This window comes from Anomaloglossus baeobatrachus, chromosome 3 (genome assembly GCF_048569485.1).
Source record: "Anomaloglossus baeobatrachus isolate aAnoBae1 chromosome 3, aAnoBae1.hap1, whole genome shotgun sequence".
In the NCBI taxonomy this organism is placed as follows: Eukaryota; Metazoa; Chordata; class Amphibia; order Anura; family Aromobatidae; genus Anomaloglossus; species Anomaloglossus baeobatrachus.
In genome coordinates this window covers 332,308,090-332,331,648 of record NC_134355.1, presented here as the reverse complement: position 1 = coordinate 332,331,648, position 23,559 = coordinate 332,308,090, and the positions used below count along the sequence as shown (strand labels likewise).

General features: G+C 45.2%; 1 protein-coding gene across 2 annotated transcripts in view; it reads left to right on the top strand.

Moving 5' to 3' along the window:
• Positions 1 to 23,559, top strand: part of CRYBG1 (crystallin beta-gamma domain containing 1) — a 448,368-nt gene that overhangs the window by 291,058 nt on the left and 133,751 nt on the right. The gene's annotated exons all lie outside the window — the stretch shown is intronic.

Below are 23,559 nucleotides of genomic sequence, written 5' to 3'. Positions count from 1 at the left end.
TTGTGTGGGATTTGGTCCTCAATTACAGTCCGCAATCACTTGATTCGACTCGACCCTGTCGGTTCAGGGCTTTGTACTGGGTCTGAGTACCCTGCCTGGTGCTCCGGTATCCAGTTGGTTCCCAGGTTCGGTTCCGGCGGGCCACTACCTGTCCCGGTCCCTTACGGTTCCACCGGTCGTCTTCCCGGTCTCCTGCAGGTGGCCACCACCGTCTGCCTCCTTGCCAATGGTGACTCGGCCCCGACCCAGCCACCTGGCAGTCTTTTGGCAGCCTGGACACAGGACTGCCCATGAACTTGTCTGCTCTACACCTCCTCCAGACTACTCTCTCCTAGAATCCTAGAACTTGAACTTGACTACTTTTGTTTTCCCGCCTCCAGGCCTGTGAACTACTCGGTGGGCGGAGCCAACCGACTGGCTCCGCCCCCTGGTGTGGACATCAAACCTGGAGGGTGGTGACAAGGCTTTCAGTTTGACTGGTGTTACCTAATCAGGAGGGGGTGTGATGTTGTGTGTGACTACCTGGGACGACCCGACTAGTCCGGGGCATCACACTTGCCCTATCAATTAACTAGAGCATTGGGGAAAGTATTTGGCAGTGATGCACTAATCAGATCTATGATCCCTGACTCTTCAAACTATCTTGAAGAGAACCTGACAATTGATTCATACAGCCTGAACCATGGACAGTATAAATCAACCTGGTGGCATGATTGCAGCTATACATTCCTCCAAAAAATGCTCCGTAACAGAAGCTGTGCAGAGTCCAAAGTAACTCAATCTGCCTTATTGTCATGAAATGGTTCTTTCTGAATCACTTATTTCGGTGATTTAGATGGAAACCCTGACATAAGTGCTTGGTGTTGAGTATTGGATAAATGTGAACTTAGCCTTAAGAGCAATCCTAAATGCTACAACTCAACCACAAGAAAACAAGCCCCCACCAAGGTTCATAATTTGTCAACCGAAATATAGGGGGTTTCTATGTTATTGTTAGAAATAAGTCTCTGGAAAAGTGACATTTGCAAATATAAATGCTCCCATCCCTGCTGTTTGTTGTGTTTCACAGTCAGGACTATTACTCCATGTAAAATTGCAAAATAATGAGTTAAGAGCAGAATTGCATCAATAATACCACATGCAATGGACACATACCACCAGACAACTTCATATCACCACATAGTGAGCGAATAATACAGTACTGATCTTTAGTGATGGGCGAACCTAAACTGTAATGTTCGGAGTCCATACCGAACACATAGTATTTGTGAACACGATCCCGAACACGAGCTTTCCTGGGAAGCTTGTGTTACAGTTCGGGTCCAGGGGCTGTAAATAAAATAAGCACATTATTAAAAAACATTATGATTATACATACAGGTCCCATGACGCGTCCTGCAAACTCTGTCTCCCGGCCATTTCTGCTTCCGCACCCGATCATTGCTGTCCCCATGGGTGACTACCACTGACTACAGGACCTTCCATGACATCATAGCCATGTGACCAGTCTGGTGTGAACGTTGTACTTACATTGGCTTACAGACTGGTCACATGGCTACAACGTCATGGAAGGTCCTGTTAACTTCCTGGGGTATTCACTGCACTGCTTGTCACTCGGCAGTCTTCAGATGTTTTCGGCCATGTTCGCGGTGATGTCCGGGTTCACCCTAGTCCATGGCTCAAGGACTCGATTGAGCTTTGACTGTCACTGTGCGAGTTTTGCATCAGCATCACCCGGCACGGCACACACTCTCCGATATAGGAACAGTCAACTGCATGTATTTCCATGAGGCGCTCCTGTCAGGAGAGTCTCAGTCCGTGCTGGGTGATACCGATGTGAGATTCGCACGAGTTACACGCAAGTGGAATCATACCCTCACTGTCAGCCTGCTTCTCGTTCTGTACAGAGTGATGAGGCAAAGCAGACATTACTCTACCTGTGGACTACGTCGGACTAAGGAATTTTTTATAATAAAGATGAAGTTTCTAAGTTTTTTTTTTTTTATATACGGTTACTAGAAATTGATGGTGGCTATGTCTAATTTGGCGTGACATAATGAATTTTGGGCTTCGTACCAGCTGAGAATACAAAGCTTGTATTAAGCTCTTTATTACCCAGCGTGCCAACATCAGGGCCGCTGAACGAGCCGGGTAAAGTGCCTGGAAATGGCACTAAAACAATGCGCCATTTCCTGGGGCAGCTGCGGAGAATCCCAGCCCCCTGCAGCCTGGTTTTACCTGACTGGCGATCAAAATATGGCAGGAGCTCACACACTTTTTTTTCTTTTAATTTTTTTAAATAATTAAAAAAAATTAAAGGGCTTGCTGTATTTTGATTGCCAGCCAAGGTAAAGCCAGGCAGGTGGGGGTGGCAGTCCATAGCTGTCCGCTTTATCTGTGCTGAGAATCAAAAATACCATGGAGTGCTCAATCATATTTTTTTTTTATTTTATTTATTTTTACACTACTATATGTGTGAGGGACCCAACAGACAATCACAGATGCTGTCACGCAGAATGGGCGTCTGTGATTGGCTGTTGGAGTAACCTGGAATCTGCCCATGCATTTTAGATGCTAGAATGTATGGGCTGGTTTCAGGTTACTCCAGCATCCAATCACAGACGCCCACTCTGTGACAGCGTCTGTGATTGTCTGTTATTTTAACAGTACAATAAAACAACACAGAGAAAAAATATTTCATTAGAAATAAAACAGAAGACATTTAGGACTCCATCTTTATTACTCAAAAAAAAAACCTCCGACATAGTCCAAAGTTGGGTCAGCATCTTCAGCTCTGCTACATCTGTGAGGAGACAAACACAGGTCTGCTCACAGACTCAGCTGACAGCAGTCAGGGACTTCACCCAAGTGCATAGCTGAGGCCGGTGTGCTGTGCCCCCGGGTAACCTCCACAATTGGTCACATGGCTATGACGTTATGGAAGGTCCTGTAAGTCAGTGGTTGTTACCTGGGGGCACAGCAATGATCAGACCTGGTAGCAGAAGCGGCCAGGAGACAGAGTTTGCAAGACGCATTGTGAGAACTGTAAGTATAATGACAATGTTATTAACTATAATCTTAATTTTACAGCCCCCCACACCCCATCCCTAACTGTAAAGTCCAAGTTCGGTGTTCGGACGCAAGTTCACATTATCTCAGAATCCGAACTCGAACTTTACAAAACGTTCGGGGGAGTCTCCCGAACACGAACATCGGGGGGTTCGCCCATCACTACTGATCATGAATAGAAACCACTGACTTAACAGTTATATCTCTGAAGTCAAGCATCTTTGCTTTTCCTTTGCTATCACTTCTTCCAGCGAGGATTCATCTTTGCAGAAAATATCGCATAGCTTTTAAGTGATCAGCTAATAATATCTTCACACTCTTTGCGTTTTGTTTTTTTATGTAAATTAAAAGCTGTTTTTTGCAGTACCAGCAAAAGCTGACATTTCAAAAATACTGAATTGGAAAACTAGTGCGTTTTTTTAAAAACGCAACATGTCAATTCTTTCAGCATTTTTCCAGCGTTTTTTTTCACCAGAGAAAGCAATGTGAGTACAAAATATGCTACAAATGATGCAACCATGCATTCTTCTGATTTTATTGTGAATTAACTTTATTAAATATTTACTGTATACAAATGACACATATAAAATCTGTAGCAAAACCTGCTTTTTGTAAGCAGCTTCTTTCCTCTCGAGATCAGATTTTGCCTGCAGAAAAAGGCAAAGGGCTTTCTCACATGTGCATGTAACTCAGACGAGTGCTACCTGATGTTTTATCAGATAGTACTGGCTCCAATGTCATACTGTGGGGCAGGGCTGACAAACGTGTTTTTTTTTTTGTTTTGTTTTTTTTTTATTTTCTCCTCATGCCGATTCCGAATGAGGGGGGGGGGAATAATAAAGCTGTGCTTCAATTCTTACATGCTGGAGAATCGAGGCACAGTAGAATGACACTTGGCTCATGCTCGGAGCAGAGTTTGATCCAAGTGTCATCCAATTCTCTCGCATGAGAAAATATATGCCAGTTTGAGCAAGCCATAAAATATAGTAGTTATGTCTCCTACTTATCCCACATATACCACCATAACCAAATATATGTCCCCCTTCTTGGGTCCCTATTATTTAACCCCTTAATGACCTTGGATATACTTGTATGTCCAAGGTCGTGGCCCTGTCTTTGATGCTGGCTCACACGCTGAGCAAGCATCTTTCCCTGCACATCGGCTGATCTGTTCAGCCAGATCAGCCGACGTGCAGGAAAAGATGCTTGCTCAGTAGCCATGGGTGGACCGGAGGCCCGCCCTCAGCTGTTTACTAGTTAAATCCCTTACAGTCTCTGTCTCTCCGTGTTCTCTTGCTTGTTCAAATTTGCCGCAGTCGTTAAAATAGCCATCAGCATATCGGAGGCATACTTTCTGCCAGAACCCAATTAATGGACGTGACATGCTCAATGCAAGTGTAGTCCTCTATAGACCTTATTAGCCATCACACAGCCCCCTTTGTAAACTATGAGCCCACACATAGCCCCACTATATACAGTATGAGCCTACAGCAATCTATATACAGCATCAGCCCCCACGTAGCCCCTATATACAGCATGAGCCGCCACATAGCCCCACTAATTATAGCATGAGCCCCATATAGGCTCCTATATACAGCATAAGCCTCCACATAGCCCCACTATTTAAAGTATGAGCCCACACAGTCCTCTATAGACAGTATTAGCCACCATATAGCCCACTATAATTCGTATGGTCCCTCACATAGATTCCTATATACCAGGACATGTAGAAAAATAGAAAAATAAACATAGATAAAAAAACCCTCCATACTCACCTTGTGCCTGTTCCCAAGCCGCGTTCTCTTTCTGCTTCAAATTCTGCCGGCATATCGGAGGCCGGTGGTTGACGTACGTGCCATGTGCCAGACCCTGTCGACTGCTGCCAGCCGGTGGCCATTTTAACGACTGAGCAACAGTTACCAGCAGGCCCTCGGGGGCCCACTGAGGACCGGGTATCACCAGAGCATTGTCAGTTGTCTGCAGCCCTTCACATGTCATGGTGGTCCTGGGGCTGGTTAAATGTTGACATGATCTCTTCTGGTGCTGGCATAAACCATGGAGGGAAACCTCACCGAATCCAAGAGCGTAATAGCAGGTGATTATGATTTTCAGTGGGTACGGAAAGTAAACAGTCCTTTTTAAATGTTTCACTCTTTTTTTTTTCATTGCAGCCATTTGATAAATTTAAACAAATTCATTTTTTTCTCATTAATATACACTCTGCACCCCATTTTGACAGAAAAAAAACAAATGTAGACATAAGTATTCAGACTCTTTGCTCCGTATTGAGTAGAAGTACCCTTTTGAGTTACTAGAGCCATGAGTCTTCTTGGGAATAGTGTAACAAGTTTTTCACACCTGGATTTGGGGATCCTCTGCCATTGTTCCTTGCAGATCCTCTCCAGTTCCGTCAGGTTGGATGGTGAAAATTGGTGGACAGCCATTTTCAGGTCTCTCCAGAGATGCTCAATTGGATTTAGGTCAGAGCTCTGGCTTGGCCAGTCAAGAATGGTCACAGAGTTGTTCTGAAGCCACTCCTTTGTTATTTTAGCTGTGTGCTGAGGGTCATTGTCTTGTTGGAAGGTGAACCTTCGGCCAAGCCTAAGGTCCTGAGCACTCTGAAAGAGGTTATCCACCAGGATATCTCTGTACTTGGCCGCATTAATCTTTCCTTCAATTTCAACCAGTCATCCTTTCCCTGGAGCTGAAATACACCCCCATAGCATGATGCTGCCACCACCATGTTTCACTGTTGGGATTGTATTGGGCAGGTGATGAGCAGTGCCTGGTTTTCTCCACACATATATCGCTTAGAATTCTCACCAAAAAGTTGTATCTTCTCATCAGGCCAGAGAATCTTATTTTTCATAGTCTGGGAGTCCTTCATGTGTTTTTTGCAAACTCTATGCAGGCTTTCATATGTCTTGCACTGAGGAGAGACTTCCGTCGGGCCACTCTGCCATCAAGGCCTGACTGGTGGAGCGCTGCAGTGATAGTTGACTTTGTGGAGTTTTCTCCCATTTCCCTACTGCATCTCTGGAGCTCAGCCACAGTGATCTTGGGGTTCTTCTTTACGTCTTTCCCCAAGGCTCTTCTCCCACGATTGCTCAGATTCGCTGGATGGTCAGGTCTAGGATGAGTTCTGGTGGTCTCAAACGTCTTTCATTTAAGGATTATGGAGGCCACTGCTCTTAGGAACCTTAAGTACTGCAGAGATTCTTTTGTAACCTTGGCCAGATCTGTGCCTTGCCACAATTGTCTCTGAGCTCCTTGGGCAGGTACTTTGACCTCATGATTCTGATTTGGTCTGATATGCATTGTGAGCTGTGAGGTCTTATATAGACAGGTGTGTGCCTTTCCAAATCAATTCCTATCAGTTTTATAAAACACAGCTGGACTCCAATAAATGAGTAAAACCATCTCAAGGAGGATCACAAGGAAATGGACAGCATGGAATTTAGGCAAATACCCCACTTTGCGTTCTCCTACTTGCAGTTCTAAACGCACGTTTGGGGCTTAATGGATTTGACCAAAGTTGCATTTTTCAGAAATTTAGCGCTGAAAACTCACGCATATTTACCGCATTTTTGATGCGTTTTCAGCGCTTTTTACATGCTTTTTCACCTGCGTTTTGACAGATTCGTTTTGAACATCAAGACACTGCTAAATAAAGTTTAAACAGTCAAACAAAATAAAAAAAGAGAAAAAAAGGATCAGATATAGAATTTTAGAAATAATTAAGAAAATAGAAATATTGAATAAAATTATAGCAGTAATATACTAGTTATTGGAAAAATAGCAATAAATTAATAATTTTCTTTAATTTAATTGTTGGACTATGTGTGTGTGTGTAAAGGGACATATGAAATCATTATTTTAATGTCCAAAAAGCATGCGTTTTGGTAGTCCAAAATGCATGTTTTCTGCACATAAAAAGCAGGTAAAACGCAGGAATTTGAAGGAATATTTAGCCATTTCTCATTGACTGCAATGTTAGCAAAATGCACCCAAAATGGCAAAAGTGGGGTCTTAGCCTTAAATATGAGTGTCTGAGCAAAGGGTCTGAATACTTATGATCATGTGATATTTCAGTTTTTCTTGTTTAATAAATTTGCAAAAATGTCTACATTTCTGTTTTCTTTCTGTCAAGATGGGGTGCAGGGTGTACATTAATGAGAAAAAAAAAAGAACTTTTTTGAATTTACCAAATGGCTGCAATGAAACAAAGAATGAAAAATTTAAAGGGGTCTGAATACTTTCTGTACCCACTGTAATCTGACCGAAACCAACACACGGGTAACTAGCACCTTTTTAGGAGTCTTCTAATTATGATAAAGATCATGTTCTGTAATGAATGACTTGGGAACATAAATACTGCATGTGTACTCTTGAGTCATAGCTACATGAACACAGTCTGGTTATTGCCGTTTAAACTCCAACACCATGCCACTTGTTTGTGGCTCGAACATTTTCAGATTATTCACCAAGGGTGAGAAGAATAGGCTTTTCCTTAAAATGAGTGAAAGGGTAATTTTATGTGTTATAGTATTAATGCTGCGGCTTTTGTATCTTTTCGGTATGTCAGGTTTTAAATAAAGCTGTGTTGTTTTTCATAATTCTTGGTATTTTGGTTTTAACAAAACTTCATGGGCAGATTAAATTCAGGGTGGGCCATTTGTATGGATACATCTAAATAAAATGGGAATGGTGGTGCATCACCACATTATGGGTGTCAGGTCCGAGCATTCCTACATAAACAGAAGAACCACTATCATATAGTACAATATGTCAAAAAAAAAAATATCTCAGAATCACCTGGATACATTAAAGCGTTCCAGAGATATAACCTGTCAAAGTGACACTGGTCAGAATTGCACAAAAATGGCCTAGTCATTAAAGTGACAATGGGCTCAGGGGGTAAAGGGGTTAACCATGATTGCTATGGTGACAGAACCCATTTAAGTCCTTTCCCCATTCACATTTTTTTGCAGGGAAATTCTCCTGCTCTTAGGCCTTGTGCTCAATAGACGGAATTTCCCGCGGATTATCCGCGGATTTGCTGCATGTTTCGCTGGAGAAAATGTTCATAACATCTCTGCACTGATTCACCAGAAAATCCTATGGGGAAAAAAAATACTGTGCGCACTGGGCGGATTTTGACAGCTGCATGTTTTGCTGCGGGATTCCCGCAGCAAAAACAATTGCATGTCACTTCTTTTCCGCAGGTAGCTGCAGGACTGGCTACCAGAGGAATCTCCAGTAATGCCAGGCCTGGATTCAGTTACCTGCACTAAACTCCAGAGCTGTCACCTGAGATCCGGAGTGCAGCGTAGACTAAATTGCGAGCGCCGAGTGATTTGTTTCCCCGGTGATTGCAGTTCAGTTTAGGCCGGGCTGATCTCCGGAGCTCAGGTGACAGCTGTCGAGAGGCCGGCCTGTACTCCGGAGCTATATATAAGAATAAGGCTGCACATCAAACTTAGATAATGGTATAATGCCTCAAGCATATGGAAAAATATTGGAATATACAATGAAAAATGCTACTTGCTAATTTGAACATGTGAATAATGAATTGCATACCTGCTATGAATATTAGGAAAAAGGAGATATTTAGCAATCGCATTGATCAATGTAACTGTTTCGGCAACAGTGGCTCCCTTTTCAGCTTGCTTCTAGAGTCAGGTCCCGGCTTCAGGCCTCAGCAAAGCCGCACCTCCTCTTTCAGGCCTTTGGTCACGCCCACCGCTCCTTAACTGAATAGGATAACTGAAGTGAGCACTAATATATATATATATATGAGTGCAAGCCAAAAATACATACTATACATAAGCCTTGGGGCTCAGTTACATTGATCAATGCGATTGCTAAATATCTCCTTTTTCCTAATATTCATAGCAGGTATGCAATTCATTATTCACATGTTCAAATTAGCAAGTAGCATTTTTCATTGTATATTCCAATATTTTTCCATATGCTTGAGGCATTATACCATTATCTAAGTTTGATGTGCAGCCTTATTCTTATATATAGTATGTATTTTTGGCTTGCACTCATATATATATATTAGTGCTCACTTCAGTTATCCTATTCAGTTATATGTACTCCGGAGCTGTCACCTGAGCTCCGGAGATCAGCCTGGTCTGAACTAAACGGCAATCACCGGGGAATCAATCACTCGGCGCTTGCAGTTTAGTCTAGGCTGCACTCCGGAGCTCAGGTGGGAGCTCTGGAGTTTAGTGCAGGTAACCGCTGCCAGGCCTGGTATTACTGGAGATTCTTTCAGTAGCCAGTCCAATGCTGGCTGCGGCAGTTCCTCAACAAATCCGCAGAAAATCTGCAGCAAAGCGCAACAAACCGCATGCGGATTTGGATGCGGATTTCCGTGCGGTATTTTCCCGCAGGTGCGGAAATCTTACTGGGCCTCCGGAATTTTCTTAAGAAAATTCCTTTTTCTACTGCGCACAGGCCCTTACCCCTGTTTTGCTTAATTTTGCAGCCCCCTAGCCCTTACTACAATCAGTTTCCAACAAAAGTCCTGGTCCCCATTAATTTCTATGGGGTACCACCTTTTAACCACTTCTCGTTCAAACCTAAACCTCCACGGGTCCGCTCGTCCACATTCATGATATTGGACAAAATGTATTAAATGTGACTTCACTTTATTCATTTGCAAGGGTTATTTGGGTTTGTTTTTTTTTTTTGGCTACTTGGTAAATTCTGAACATTGACTCAATTTTTGACTTTCCCTTTACTACCTGGTTTGCTTGGTAGACTTGTGCTGCAGGAATTTATTTTGAAGAGTTCTGTCCAGATGGGATAATCCCTTTTCAATGTATATTATTGTAGAGTATGACGAATAATGTCGTATGATATGAGCTTCGGTGGCCTAAGTGGGTAGCTATGTTGTATCATCCTTAATTAGATACTGCAATTATTAGGTTTACTGTGGCAATTTATCCAAATGACAATGATTCTTAAAAGATCAAACACAACTATATGATCCCATTGTTAGACATGTTACAAAGATATATATCCCTTGTATACAGTCCTGTTATGTAAAACTAGTCCTCACCTATTTTTCATGTACTTCCCAGTTGATATTAAAGTAATCTTTACATCTTGCACCTGAAGAGAATAATGCTCTCTCTTCAGACTTCTTTGAAAGCTTGTGTATAGAAGGTGTACCCCAGTGGGTCATCGAGGTTGCCTTCTATTTTTCCAAAACTGACTTTTCTGGTTCTGGATAGGATACGAAGGGAATATTCCTTTTAAGATTTGATTTTCTATAAAAAAATAAATAAAAAAGTCAAAGCAATTTTTTTTTTTTAGTATGTTGATGGGTTCTAGAATGGCAGAGTGACATCTTTTTTTTGTATGATTGCTTTGAAGTATGCATTGCCTTTTAAAGTATAATGGGTGGCGTTGTTAATCTCTTAACACTGTGACCAACAAATTGCTCATTACGTTTAACAAATGTCCCTGGATTCAATATAGGTCATTATCAGAGGCTTGGTATACATGATTTTGTGATTCATAATGCATCCGTTCCGAAGATCGAAAGCTTACTGTTTGTTACCTAAATAATTTCCTCTTTTTATAAGGTTGTTTACAAGGTATCCTAAGGCTATGTGCACACGCAGCGTTTTTTTGGCGCTGCATTTTTGTGCGTTTTTTGCTGCCAAAAATGCACCCGTGGCAAAAAACGCATGTGTTTTTACCGCAATTTGGTGCGTTATTGGCTGCGTTTTTGATCTCTGCGTTTTTCTATGTTTTTCCAATGCATTGCATGGGGGGAAAACGCAGAAAAACGCAAGAAAGAATTGACATGTCCATTTTTTTTTTTTAAAGTTCAAAAACGCAGCTTAAAAAAAAAGTTGTGTGCGGACAGCAAAAATGAAAACTCATAGACTTTGCTGGGGAAGCAAAGTCATGCAGTTTTGAGGCCAAAAACGCACCCGAAAAACACACAAAAACGCCGCCAAAAACGCACTGTGTGAACTTACCCTAACAAATGCCTTCTAATCGGGCATTATGCTATGTTTAAACCTGTGGGTTTTTTATATAATTCAGCAGAAAAGTCCTAATTTCTTTTAATTTTAACTATATTTTTTTTCTTTTTTGTTAATTTATTTTATACACCTATTTTGCAGATTTATTCTATGTTTGATTGATTTGATGGATATGTTGGTTTATGACACAAGTTGTTGTCGCTATTTCTGAATTTAGGAAAATTTCACAAAACAGAAACCATATATTGTGGGGAAACTTTAACCCCTTCAGCCCCGGGGCACTTTCCGTTTTTGAGTTTTTGTTTTTTGCTCCCCTTCTTCCGAGAGCCGTAACTTTTTTATTTTTCCGTCAATCTTGCCATATGAGGGCTTGTTTTTTGCGGGACAAGTTGTACTTTTAAATGAAATCATAAGTTTTACCATATGGTGTACTGGAAAGCAGCAAAAAAATTCCAAGTGTGGAAAAATTGCAAAAAAAGTGTGATGGCACAATAGTTTTTGGGATGTTTTATTCACGGTGTTCACTATATGGTAAAACTGATGTGTGGGTATGATACCTGAGGTCGGTGCGAGTTTGTAGACACCAAACATGTATAGGTTTACTTGTATCTAAGGGGTTAAAAAAAATTCACAAGTTTGTCCAATAAAAGTGGCGCACGTTTTGCGCCATTTTCCGAAACACGTAGCGTTCTTATTTTTTGGGATCTATGGCTCAGTGACGGCTTATTTTTTGCGTCTCGAGCTGATGTTTCTAATGGTAGCATTTTTGCGCAGATGCTACGTTTTGATCGCCTGTTATTGCATTTTGCGTAAAACTTGCGACGACCAAAAAACGTAATTTTGGCGTTTGGAATTTTTTTGCCACTACGCCGTTTACCAATCAGATTAATTGATTTTATATTTTGATAGATCGGGCATTTCTGAACGCGGCGATACCAAATATGTGTATATTTATTTATTTTTTAACCCTTTAATTTTCAATGGGGGGAAAGGGGGGTGATTTGAACTTTTAGGTTTTTTGTTTTTTTTTTAATTTTTTAAAACTTTTTTTTTTACTTTTTTTATTTTATTTTACTAGTCCCCCTAGGGGGCTATAGCGATCAGCAATCCGATTGCTGATCGCTATCTGCTGATCACAGCTATACCGCTGTAATCAGCAGATTCAGTCACTTTCTTTCTTCCTCTGCTCCGTGCCGAGGAAGAATGAAAGTGAAACTTCGTAGCACCAGGCGTCATCACATGACCCTGTGCTACGATGGCAACCACCGAACGTCACGTGATCACTCACGTGACGTCCGGAGGGGGCGGCGGTAAGTAAAAAAGATGGCCGCGCGCATGTAGATCTCGCTGCCAGACTTTGGCAGCGAGATCTAAGGGGTTAATGTTCCGGGTGGAATGCGATTCCACTCGGAACATGTAGGCACACATGTCAGCTGTTGAAAACAGCTGATATGTGTGCCGATCCACGCCGCCTGCCCGCGGCAGGGGGCGGGGCTTACCGGGACACGATCCATGACGGAAAGATCCGTCCATGGTCGTGAAGGGGTTAAAGGTGTAGAGGTTGTAGTATTTCCCAGACCTAGGCATTTGAAGTAGCTAAAAGATTTTTGATACACCTTGGGACTATTGATGGGCGATCCCGAACTGTAAAGTTCAGAGTTCGTACTAACCACCTAGTGATCGTGTACATGATCCCGAACACTAGCTTTCCTGGGAAGCTCGTGTTACAGTTCGGGTCCAGTTCGGGTCCAGGGGCTGTAAAAATTAAAAAACAATGTTGTACAGACATTGGGTTAGACTGGTCACATGGCTATGACGTCATGGCAGGTCCTGTTAACTTCCAGGGGTATGCATTGCACTGCTCGTCTCTCGACAATCTTTGGCTGTTTTCGACCATGTCCGTTGACCTCAGGGTTCACCCAAGTCCATGGCTTATGGACTCGATTGAACTTTGACTGTCACTGCGAGTCTCGCATCGCATCACCTGGTACAGCCGCACACTGTCCTGACAGGAGCGGGTGGCTGCATGTATTTCCATGCAGCTGATGCGCTTGTGCCTGGAGAGTGTCAGTCCGTACTGGGTGATGCCGATGCGAGACTGCACAACTTATACGTAAGTGGAACTCCAGCCTCAGTGTCAGTGTCTTTTCACTCTGTATAGATGCTGTCTGTGCAGAGTGATGAAGCAGAGCTGACAATGCTCTACCTGTGGACTACGTCGGACTAATGGATTTTTTTTATAATAAAGATGGAGTCTCTAAATGTCTTTTTCTTTTATCTCTAATGTAAAAAATCTTTTTTTTTTTTTACTAGAAATTCATGATGGCCATGTCTAATTTCGCGTGACACCATAAATTTCGGGCTTAGTACCAGCGCAGAATACAAAGCTGGTATTAACCCCTTTATTACCCAGCGTGCCACCGCCATCAGGGCCGCCGGACGAGCCGAGTAAAGCGCCTGGAAATGGCGTTAAGAAACAATGCGCCATTTCCAGGGGCGGCTGCGGTTTTTAGCGTGGGGAGCCCAGAACGCTTAGGCCTTACCACGCTGACAATCCCAGCTGCTTGGTTTTACCTTACTGGTGATCAAAATACGGCGGGAACCCATGCTTGTTTTTTTTTTAATTTTTTTTTTTTTTTTTTTTTTTTTTTTTAAATAATTTAAAAAAAAATTAATAGGCATCCTGTATCTTGATTGCCAGCCAAGGTAAAGCCAGGCAGATGGGGGTGGCAGGCCATAGCTGTCTGCTTTATCTGCGCTGAGAATCTAAAATGCCGCGGAGCACTACGTCATTATTTTTTTTTTTTATTTTATTTCTTTTTATACAACATATATATATATATATATATATATATATATATATATATATATATATATATATATATATATATATATATATATATATATATATATATTTCTTTGTCGCTCCATTGGGAGACCCAGACAATTGGGGTGTATAGGCTATGCCTCCGGAGGCCGCACAAAGTATTACACTAAAAGTGTAAAGCCCCTCCCCTTCTGCCTATACACCCCCCGTGCTCCCACGGGCTCCTCAGTTTTTTGCTTTGTGCGAAGGAGGCAGACATGCACGCACAGCTCCACAGATTGGTCAGCAGCAGCTGCTGACTATATCGGATGGAAGAAAAGTGGGCCCATATAGGGCCCCCAGCATGCTCCCTTCTCACCCCACTCTTGTCGGCGGTGTGGTTAAGGTTGAGGTATCCATTGCGGGTACGGAGGCTGGAGCCCACATGCTGTTTTCCTTCCCCATCCCCCTTAGGGCTCTGGGTGAAGTGGGATCCTATCGGTCTCCAGGCACTGAGACCGTGCTTCATCCACAACTCCTGTGGAGCCTGCTGGATAGGAGCCGGGTATCGTTCAGGGACATGGCCCTGCTACTTGGAGGTACTCTGTATCCCTGTGGGGACAGCGCACAGCAACACTCCAGCTTTGCTGGGTGTGCTAGTGCACCGGGGACCGCGGCGCTGACCGGGTTAATATGTGCCATTACACACTCAGCGTTGCTGAGTGTGTTTATGTATAGGGACTGCCGCACTGACCGCCGCTGCCATGGAAACACCGCGGCGCGGCTGGGACTTGTAGTGCACCGGGGACTTCCACGCCGGCCGCGCTTTTACGGCGGCCGCGTTTATTACTAGAGTCCCCGGCTTTTTGCGGCCTAGTTTCTTTTCTTCCCACCCCCAGCCCTGACAGGCAGGGGAAGGGCGGGACGCTGCACAGAACGAGCAGCACTGAGGGCTGGAGCATGCTTTGCATACTCCACCCCCCTCACTGTGCACAGTGCGGGCACCAGTTCCCGCACTTTCTGGGTCACGCCCACGGCTCCCTCCTCTCCTCAGGACGCCGGCAGCCATTCCTGTCAGCTCCTCGGACGCTGCAGAGGGGGACAAAGTCTGGGAGACCCAGGCAGGGACTCTGGTGGCCTCACAACCGCTTTAAGCGGGTGGTAAGCAGCACCTGTGGTGCTAGCCCCATTGTGCAGTAGTGTAACATTATATGTTTATGGTATATATATTTTACACTGTATGGTGCACAGTTGATTTCTGGCTATATACCCTATTGTGTTGCTCAGGGAAGATAATAGCATGGCGCCCACGAAAGGCAGGGGTGCCAAAACACAGGCTTTTTATGCTGCCTGCGCCGCATGTACGACCCCGCTACCGGCAGGTTCCACTGACCCTCATTGTGTGCACTGTTCGGCCCCTGTGGCACTTACTCAGCCAGAGCCTCTGCTAAGAGGGGCCCAGGGGGAGCCACCTGCTGACACTGTCCAGGTGACGGGGACGGAGTTTGCAAAACTCTCTGAGACTATGGCTAAGATACTAGAAGCCTTGCAGTCCAGGCCGGTATCTCAGCACAGGGACTCTGTTGAATCTTTGTTCCCTGGCCCACCTCAGTTGGACCAACAATGTCCTCCCGGGGTATCTCATGGGTCCCAGGCTGAGGGTTCTGACACAGACCCCAGCCCCAGACCGACTAAGCGAGCTCGCTTAGAATTTCCCTCGACATCATCATATTGTACAGGGTCTCAGAGGGGGGAATCTCTGGTTGATGAAGCGGAGACAGTTGATCAGGATTCTGATCCTGAGGCCGCTCTCAATCTTGATACTCCTGACGGGGACGCCATAGTGAACGATCTTATTGCGTCCATCAATCTAATGCTGGATATTTCTCCCTCAGCTCCTCCGGCGGAGGAGTCGGCTTCTCAGCAGGAGAAATTCCGTTTCAGGTTTCCCAAGCGTACACCGAGTATGTTTCTGGACCACTCTGATTTCAGAGAGGCAGTCCAGAATCACCATGCTTGTCCAGATAAGCGTTTTTCTAAGCGCCTTAAGGATACACGTTATCCCTTTCCCCCTGACGTGGTCAAAAGTTGGGCTCAGTGTCCCAAAGTGGATCCTCCAATCTCCAGACTGGCAGCTAGATCCATACTTGCAGTGGAAGATGGGGCTTCACTCAAAGATGCCACTGACAGGCAGATGGAGCTCTGGTTGAAATCCATCTATGAAGCTATCGGCGCTTCTTTTGCCCCAGCATTCGCAGCCGTATGGGCGCTACAAGCTATCTCAGCAGGTCAAGCGCAAATTGACGCAGCCACACGCACGTCCGCGCCACAGGTGGCGTCCATAACCACTCAGACGTCGGCATTTGCGTCTTACGCTATTAATGCTGTCCTGGACTCTGCGAGCCGTACGGCGGTTGCAGCCGCCAATTCGGTGGTACTACGCAGGGCCTTGTGGCTACGGGAATGGAAGGCAGATTCTGCTTCCAAAAAGCGCGTAACCAGTTTGCCAATTTCTGGCGACCGATTGTTTGGCGAGCGTTTGGATGAAATCATCAAACAATCCAAGGGAAAGGATACATCCTTACCCCAGCCCAAACCGAACATACCCCAACAGAGGAGGGGGCAGTCGAGGTTTCGGTCCTTTCGGGGCGCGGGCAGGTCCCAATTCTCCTCGTCCAAAAGGCCTCAGAAAGATCAAAGGAACTCTGATGCATGGCGGTCTAAGTCACGTCCTAAAAAGACCACCGGAGGTGCCGCTACCAAAGCGGCTTCCTCATGACTTTCGGCCTCCTCACTCCGCATCTTCGGTCGGTGGCAGGCTCTCCCGCTTTTGCGACACCTGGCTGCCACGGGTAAAAGACCGTTGGGTGAGAGACATTCTGTCTCACGGTTACAAGATAGAGTTCACCTCTCGTCCCCCGACTCGATTCTTCAGGTCATCCCCCGCCTCCCGAGCGAGCCGAGGCTCTTCTGCAGGCGCTGGGCACTCTGAAGGCAGAAGGAGTGGTGGTCCCTGTTCCTCTTCAGCAACAGGGCCACGGTTTTTACTCCAACTTGTTTGTGGTCCCAAAGAAGGACGGGTCTTTCCGTCCTGTCCTGGACCTGAAACTTCTCAACAAACACGTAAAGACCAGGCGGTTCCGGATGGAATCCCTCCGCTCCGTCATCGCCTCAATGTCCCAAGGAGATTTCCTTGCATCGATCGATATCAAAGATGCTTATCTCCACGTACCGATTGCTCCAGAGCACCAGCGCTTCTTGCGCTTCGCCATAGAAAACGAACACCTGCAGTTCGTGGCACTGCCGTTCGGCCTGGCAACAGCCCCACGGGTTTTCACCAAGGTTATGGCTACTGTAGTAGCGGTCCTCCACTCTCAGGGTCACTCGGTGATCCCGTACTTGGACGATCTGTTGATCAAGGCACCCTCTCAAGAGGCATGCCAACACAGCCTCGACGCTACCCTGGAGACTCTCCAGAGTTTCGGGTGGATCATCAATTTTCCAAAGTCAAATCTGACACCGGCCCAATCGCTGACATACCTTGGCATGGAGTTTCATACCCTCTCAGCGATAGTGAAGCTTCCGCTGATCAAGCAGCGGTCACTACAGAAAGGGGTACAATCTCTCCTTCAAGGCCAGTCACACCCCTTGAGGCGCCTCATGCACTTCCTGGGGAAGATGGTGGCAGCAATGGAGGCAGTCCCTTTCGCGCAGTTTCACCTGCGTCCTCTTCAATGGGACATCCTACGCAAATGGGACAGGAAGCCGACGTCCCTCGACAGGAACGTCTCCCTCTCTCAGGCGACCAAAGCTTCCCTTCGGTGGTGGCTTCTTCCCACTTCATTATCGAAGGGGAAATCCTTCCTACCCCCATCCTGGGAGGTGGTCACGACGGACGCGAGTCTGTCAGGGTGGGGAGCGGTTTTTCTCCACCACAGGGCTCAGGGTACGTGGACCCAGCAAGAGTCCTCACTTCAGATCAATGTTCTGGAAATACGGGCAGTGTATCTTGCCCTGAAAGCGTTCCAGCAGTGGCTGGAAGGCAAGCAGATCCGAATTCAGTCGGACAATTCCACAGCGGTGGCATACATCAACCACCAAGGCGGCACACGCAGTCGGCAAGCCTTCCAGGAAGTCCGGCGGATTTTGATGTGGGTGGAAGCCACGGCCTCCACCATCTCTGCAGTTCACATCCCAGGCGTGGAAAACTGGGAAGCGGATTTTCTCAGTCGCCAGGGCATGGACGCAGGGGAATGGTCCCTTCACCCGGACGTGTTTCAGGAGATCTGTTGCCGCTGGGGGGTGCCGTACGTCGACATCATGGCGTCCCGGCACAACAACAAGGTACCGACGTTCATGGCACGGTCTCAAGATCCCAGAGCTCTGGCGGCAGACGCCTTAGTTCAGGATTGGTCGCAGTTTCAGCTCCCTTATGTGTTTCCTACGTTGGCACTGTTGCACAGAGTGTTACGCAAGATCAGGGCCGACTGCCGCCGCGTCATCCTCGTCGCTCCAGACTGGCCGAGGCGGTCGTGGTACCCGGATCTGTGGCATCTCACGGTCGGCCAACCGTGGGCACTACCAGACCGACCAGACTTGCTATCTCAAGGGCCGTTTTTCCATCTGAATTCTGCGGCCCTCAACCTGACTGTGTGGCCATTGAGTCCTGGATGCTAGCGTCTTCAGGGTTATCTCAAGACGTCATTGCCACTATGAGACAGGCTAGGAAACCAAAGTCCGCCAAGATCTACCACAGGACGTGGAAAATTTTCCTGTCGTGGTGCTCTGCTCAAGGTTTTTCTCCCTGGCCTTTTGCCTTGCCCACTTTTCTGTCCTTCCTTCAATCTGGACTGGAAAAGGGTTTGTCGCTCGGCTCCCTTAAGGGACAAGTCTCAGCGCTCTCTGTGTTTTTCCAGAAGCGCCTAGCCAGACTTCCACAGGTACGCACGTTCCTGCAGGGGGTTTGTCACATCGTTCCTCCTTACAAGCGGCCGTTAGAACCCTGGGATCTGAACAGGGTGCTGATGGTTCTTCAGAAACCACCATTCGAGCCAATGAGAGATATTTCTCTCTCACGCCTTTCGCAGAAAGTGGTTTTTCTAGTAGCAGTCACTTCACTTCGGAGAGTGTCTGAGCTAGCAGCGCTGTCATGCAAAGCCCCTTTCCTGGTGTTTCACCAGGACAAGGTGGTTCTGCGTCCGGTTCCGGAATTTCTCCCTAAAGTGGTATCCCCCTTTCATCTCAATCAGGATATCTCCTTACCTTCTTTTTGTCCTCATCCGGTTCACCAATGTGAAAAGGATTTGCACTTGTTAGATCTGGTGAGAGCACTCAGGCTCTACATTTCTCGGACGGCGCCCCTGCGCCGCTCGGATGCACTCTTTGTCCTTGTCGCTGGCCAGCGTAAAGGGTCACAGGCTTCCAAATCAACCCTGGCTCGGTGGATCAAGGAACCAATTCTCGAAGCTTACCGTTCTGCTGGGCTTCCGGTTCCCTCAGGGCTGAAGGCCCATTCTACCAGAGCCGTGGGCGCGTCCTGGGCCTTGAGGCACCAGGCTACGGCTCAGCAGGTGTGTCAGGCAGCTACCTGGTCGAGCCTGCACACTTTCACGAAACACTATCAGGTGCATACCTATGCTTCGGCGGATGCCAGCCTAGGTAGACGAGTCCTTCAGGCGGCGGTTGCCCACCTGTAGGAAGGGGCCGTTTTACGGCTCTATCACGAGGTATTATTTTACCCACCCAGGGACTGCTTTTGGACGTCCCAATTGTCTGGGTCTCCCAATGGAGCGACAAAGAAGAAGGGAATTTTGTTTACTTACCGTAAATTCCTTTTCTTCTAGCTCCAATTGGGAGACCCAGCACCCGCCCCTGTTTTTTTTGTGTGTACACATGTTGTTCATGTTGAATGGTTTCAGTTCTCCGATATTCCTTCGGATTGAATTTACTTTAAACCAGTTTATAATTCTTTTCCTCCTTCTTGCTTTTGCACCAAAACTGAGGAGCCCGTGGGAGCACGGGGGGTGTATAGGCAGAAGGGGAGGGGCTTTACACTTTTAGTGTAATACTTTGTGCGGCCTCCGGAGGCATAGCCTATACACCCCAATTGTCTGGGTCTCCCAATTGGAGCTAGAAGAAAAGGAATTTACGGTAAGTAAACAAAATTCCCTTCTTTGTGTGTGTGTGTGTGTGTGTGTGTGTGTATATATTATATATACTGTACTACTCTGGCAAAAATTAAGAGACCACTGCAAAATTGTCAGTTTTGTCTGATTTTACTCTTTGTAGGTATATTTGAGTAAACTGTAAATTGTTCTTTTATTCTATAAACTACTGACATGTCTCCGAATTTCCAAGCAAAACATTTTGTATTTATTTTCTGAAAATAGTAGTTTATAGAATAAAACAGCAATTTACAGCTTACTCAAATATACCTATAATGAGAAAAATTAGACAAACTGACAATTTTGCAATGGCCTCTTAATTTTTGCCAGAGCTGTGTGTGTATGTATGTATGTATGTATGTATGTATGTATGTATGTATGTATGTATATATACATACATCTTTTTTTTTTTTTTTTAAAACATTATAGAAAACAAAAAGCGTGGGCTCACGCCCAAAACCAGGCAGCTGGGATTCTCCGCAACCCCCCTTGGAAATGGCGCTTTGTTTCTTAGCTCCTATTCCAGGCGCTTTACCCGGGTCATCCATCGGCCCTGGTGGCGGTGGCACGCTGGGTAATAAAGGGGTTACTACCAGCTTTGTATTCTCTGATGGTACTAAGCCAGAAATTCATGGTGTCATACCAAATTAGACATGGCCACTATGAATTTCTAGTAAATGGTAAAAAAAAAACCACAACACATAGAAATTTTTTTTTTATTAGAAATAAAACAAAAAAAACATTTAGACTCTTTATTATAAAAAAATCCTTAGCGCGACATAGTCCACAGGTAGAGCATTGTCAGCTCTGTTTCATCGTTCTGAACAGACAGCGTCTATACAGAGTAAGAAACAGAGCCATGGCAGCTCTGCTTCATTGCTCTGTAGAGAGCGAGAAGCAGGCTGACAGGGTATTATTCCACTTGCGTCTCGCATTGCATCACCCCGCATGGTCTGACACTCTCTGGATAGGAACACCTCAGCTGCATGGAAATACATGCAGCCGACCCACTGCTGTCGGGAGAGTGTGTGCCGTACCAGGTGATGCGTTGTGACACTCGCACAGTGACAAAGTGCAGTTAACAGGACTTTCGATGATGTCATAGCCATGTGACCAGTCTGTAAGCCAATGTCTGTACAACATTCACACCAGACTGGACAGATGGCTATGACGTCATGGAAGTTCCTTTTAGGCAGTGGTGGTGGTTACCGGGCGGCACAGCAATGATCAGACATGGAAGCAGCCAGGAGACAGTCTCCTAACAGAGAAACCTGTAAGTATAATGACAATGTTTCTTATTAACTATATTCTTAACTTTACAGCCCCCCCCCACCCCATCCCATAACTGTAAAGCCAGAGTTCGGTGTTAGGATGCAAGTTTGTGTTCTCGATCTCGATCTTTCCAAAACGTTCAAGCGAAGCTCCCAATCCCGAACATCCGGGGATTGCCCATCATACTTGGGACAGCTAAGGCTGGGTTCACATGTCCATTAATCATCCATTAGGACGGATCCAGCAGCAATCTGTTAACAAAAAAAGTTGTGCAATTTCAACTTTCTTGTCTGTTTGGGGGAAAAAAAACAAGCTTTTTGCAAGATCGGTTTGTTTTCTTTTCTTTTTTTTACATGGGAGTCTATGGAACACGGATCCATTAACTGTTATTTAGCCATCCATTTTTCCTGCATTTGTAAAGGATATGTTTTGATCAGTTTCACATGATAGCTAGATAGTGGTCGGGTACGAGGATGACGCAGAGGACGTCATGCACATTGCCGACCATAATCTCACGCATGTGCAAACACAGCATTGGCTAGCGCGAGGGCGAACTGCGCCTGCGCGAGCCAGGGGAGTAACTGCACAGACGCGAGATTTGGCCGAGCAGCGTGCATGACGGCGGCATCATCACGTCAATCAAGAAAGGAGGACCGTGAAGAAGGCGACAAGGAGGGACAGGAGACGAAAATAAACACGCCCATCTGAGCCCCACAGGTCATTAGCATACCTAACGGTCAGGTTTTATAAAGTTATATTCGAGGTCTGCAAGGGGAGTCAGGGCACAAGGTACACCTTCATAGAATGCAGCCCAGGAACTGCAGAAGGTGACACTTCTGGTTTCATAGTGAAAAAAACTGGTGACAGGTTCCCTTTAACAAATCAGTTTTCCATATACTCCCATGTTAAGAAAACTGATCCTGTAAAAAAAAAAAAAAGTCAATACAAAAAGGGAAACTCACACATATATTATAGAGTCATTACAAACAGAGTGATCTATTTCAAGTGTTTATGTCTGTTAATGCAGATGATTGTTGCGTACAGCCAATGAAAACCCAAAAGTCATTATCTCAGAAAATTAGAATAATTACCACAAAACACCTGCAAAGGCTTCCTAAGCGTTTAAAATGGTACCTTAGTTCTGGTTCAGTAGGCTACACAATCATTGGGAAGACTGCTGTCCAGAAGGCAGTCACTGACACACTTCATAAGGAGGCTAAGCCACAAAAGCACAGCAGTCTACCAGGAAACTTTAGAGCACTTCATGCTCCCTCTGGCCGAGAAGCTTTTTGGAGATGGAAATTTTCATTTTCCAGCAGGCCTTGGCACCTGTCCTCACTGCCAAAAGTACCAATACCTGGTTTAATAACCACAGTATCACTGTGCTTGACTGGACAGCAAACTCGCCTGACCTAAACCCCATAGAGAATCTATGGGGTATTGTCAAGAGGAAGATGAGACCCCAGACCCAACAATGCAGACGAGCTGAAGGCTGCTATCAAAGCAACCTGGGCTTCCATAACACCTCAGCAGTGCCACAGGCTGATCGCCTCCATGCCACGCTGCATTGATGCAGTAATTCATGCAAGAAGTATTGGAGTGCATTTACTGTACATACTTTTCCGTAGGTCAACATTTCTGAGTTTAAAATCACTTTTTCAGTTGGTCTTATATAATATTCTAATTTTCTGAGATGACTTTTGGGTTTTCATTGGCTGTAAGCCATAATCATCAACATTAACAGAAATAAACACTTGAAATACATCACTCTATTTGTAATGACTCTCTATAATATATGTGTTTTCCCTTTTTGTATTGAATTACTGAAAAAAAATTAACTTTGAGGATATTCAAATTTAAGATGCACTTGTACATGCAGTGCGCGCATTGCCAGGCTCAGGCAGTGTCAGAGCACATACATAGACATACACTCTGAGTCCAGGCAGTGTTTGCTCTTGGCAAATGAATGCTGTCAATCAGGAGTGGTGGAAGTCCCCAAAATGCAAACTGAAGTTATGTAACCACTCAATGAGCTCTTGGCCACTCCATTGGTGCTACGAGACCCTATCATTTTAAATTTGAATTAAAAGTAATTTTCTCAGGCACACTACAACTGACACGTACAGTACTAGTATCTTTATATGATCCATGTCCTCTATCACTGTACAGTTAGTATTATATATTTTGGGGTTAACAGACTCCAATTAAGAGAACTTTTTTTTTTTTCCAGCCCATAATA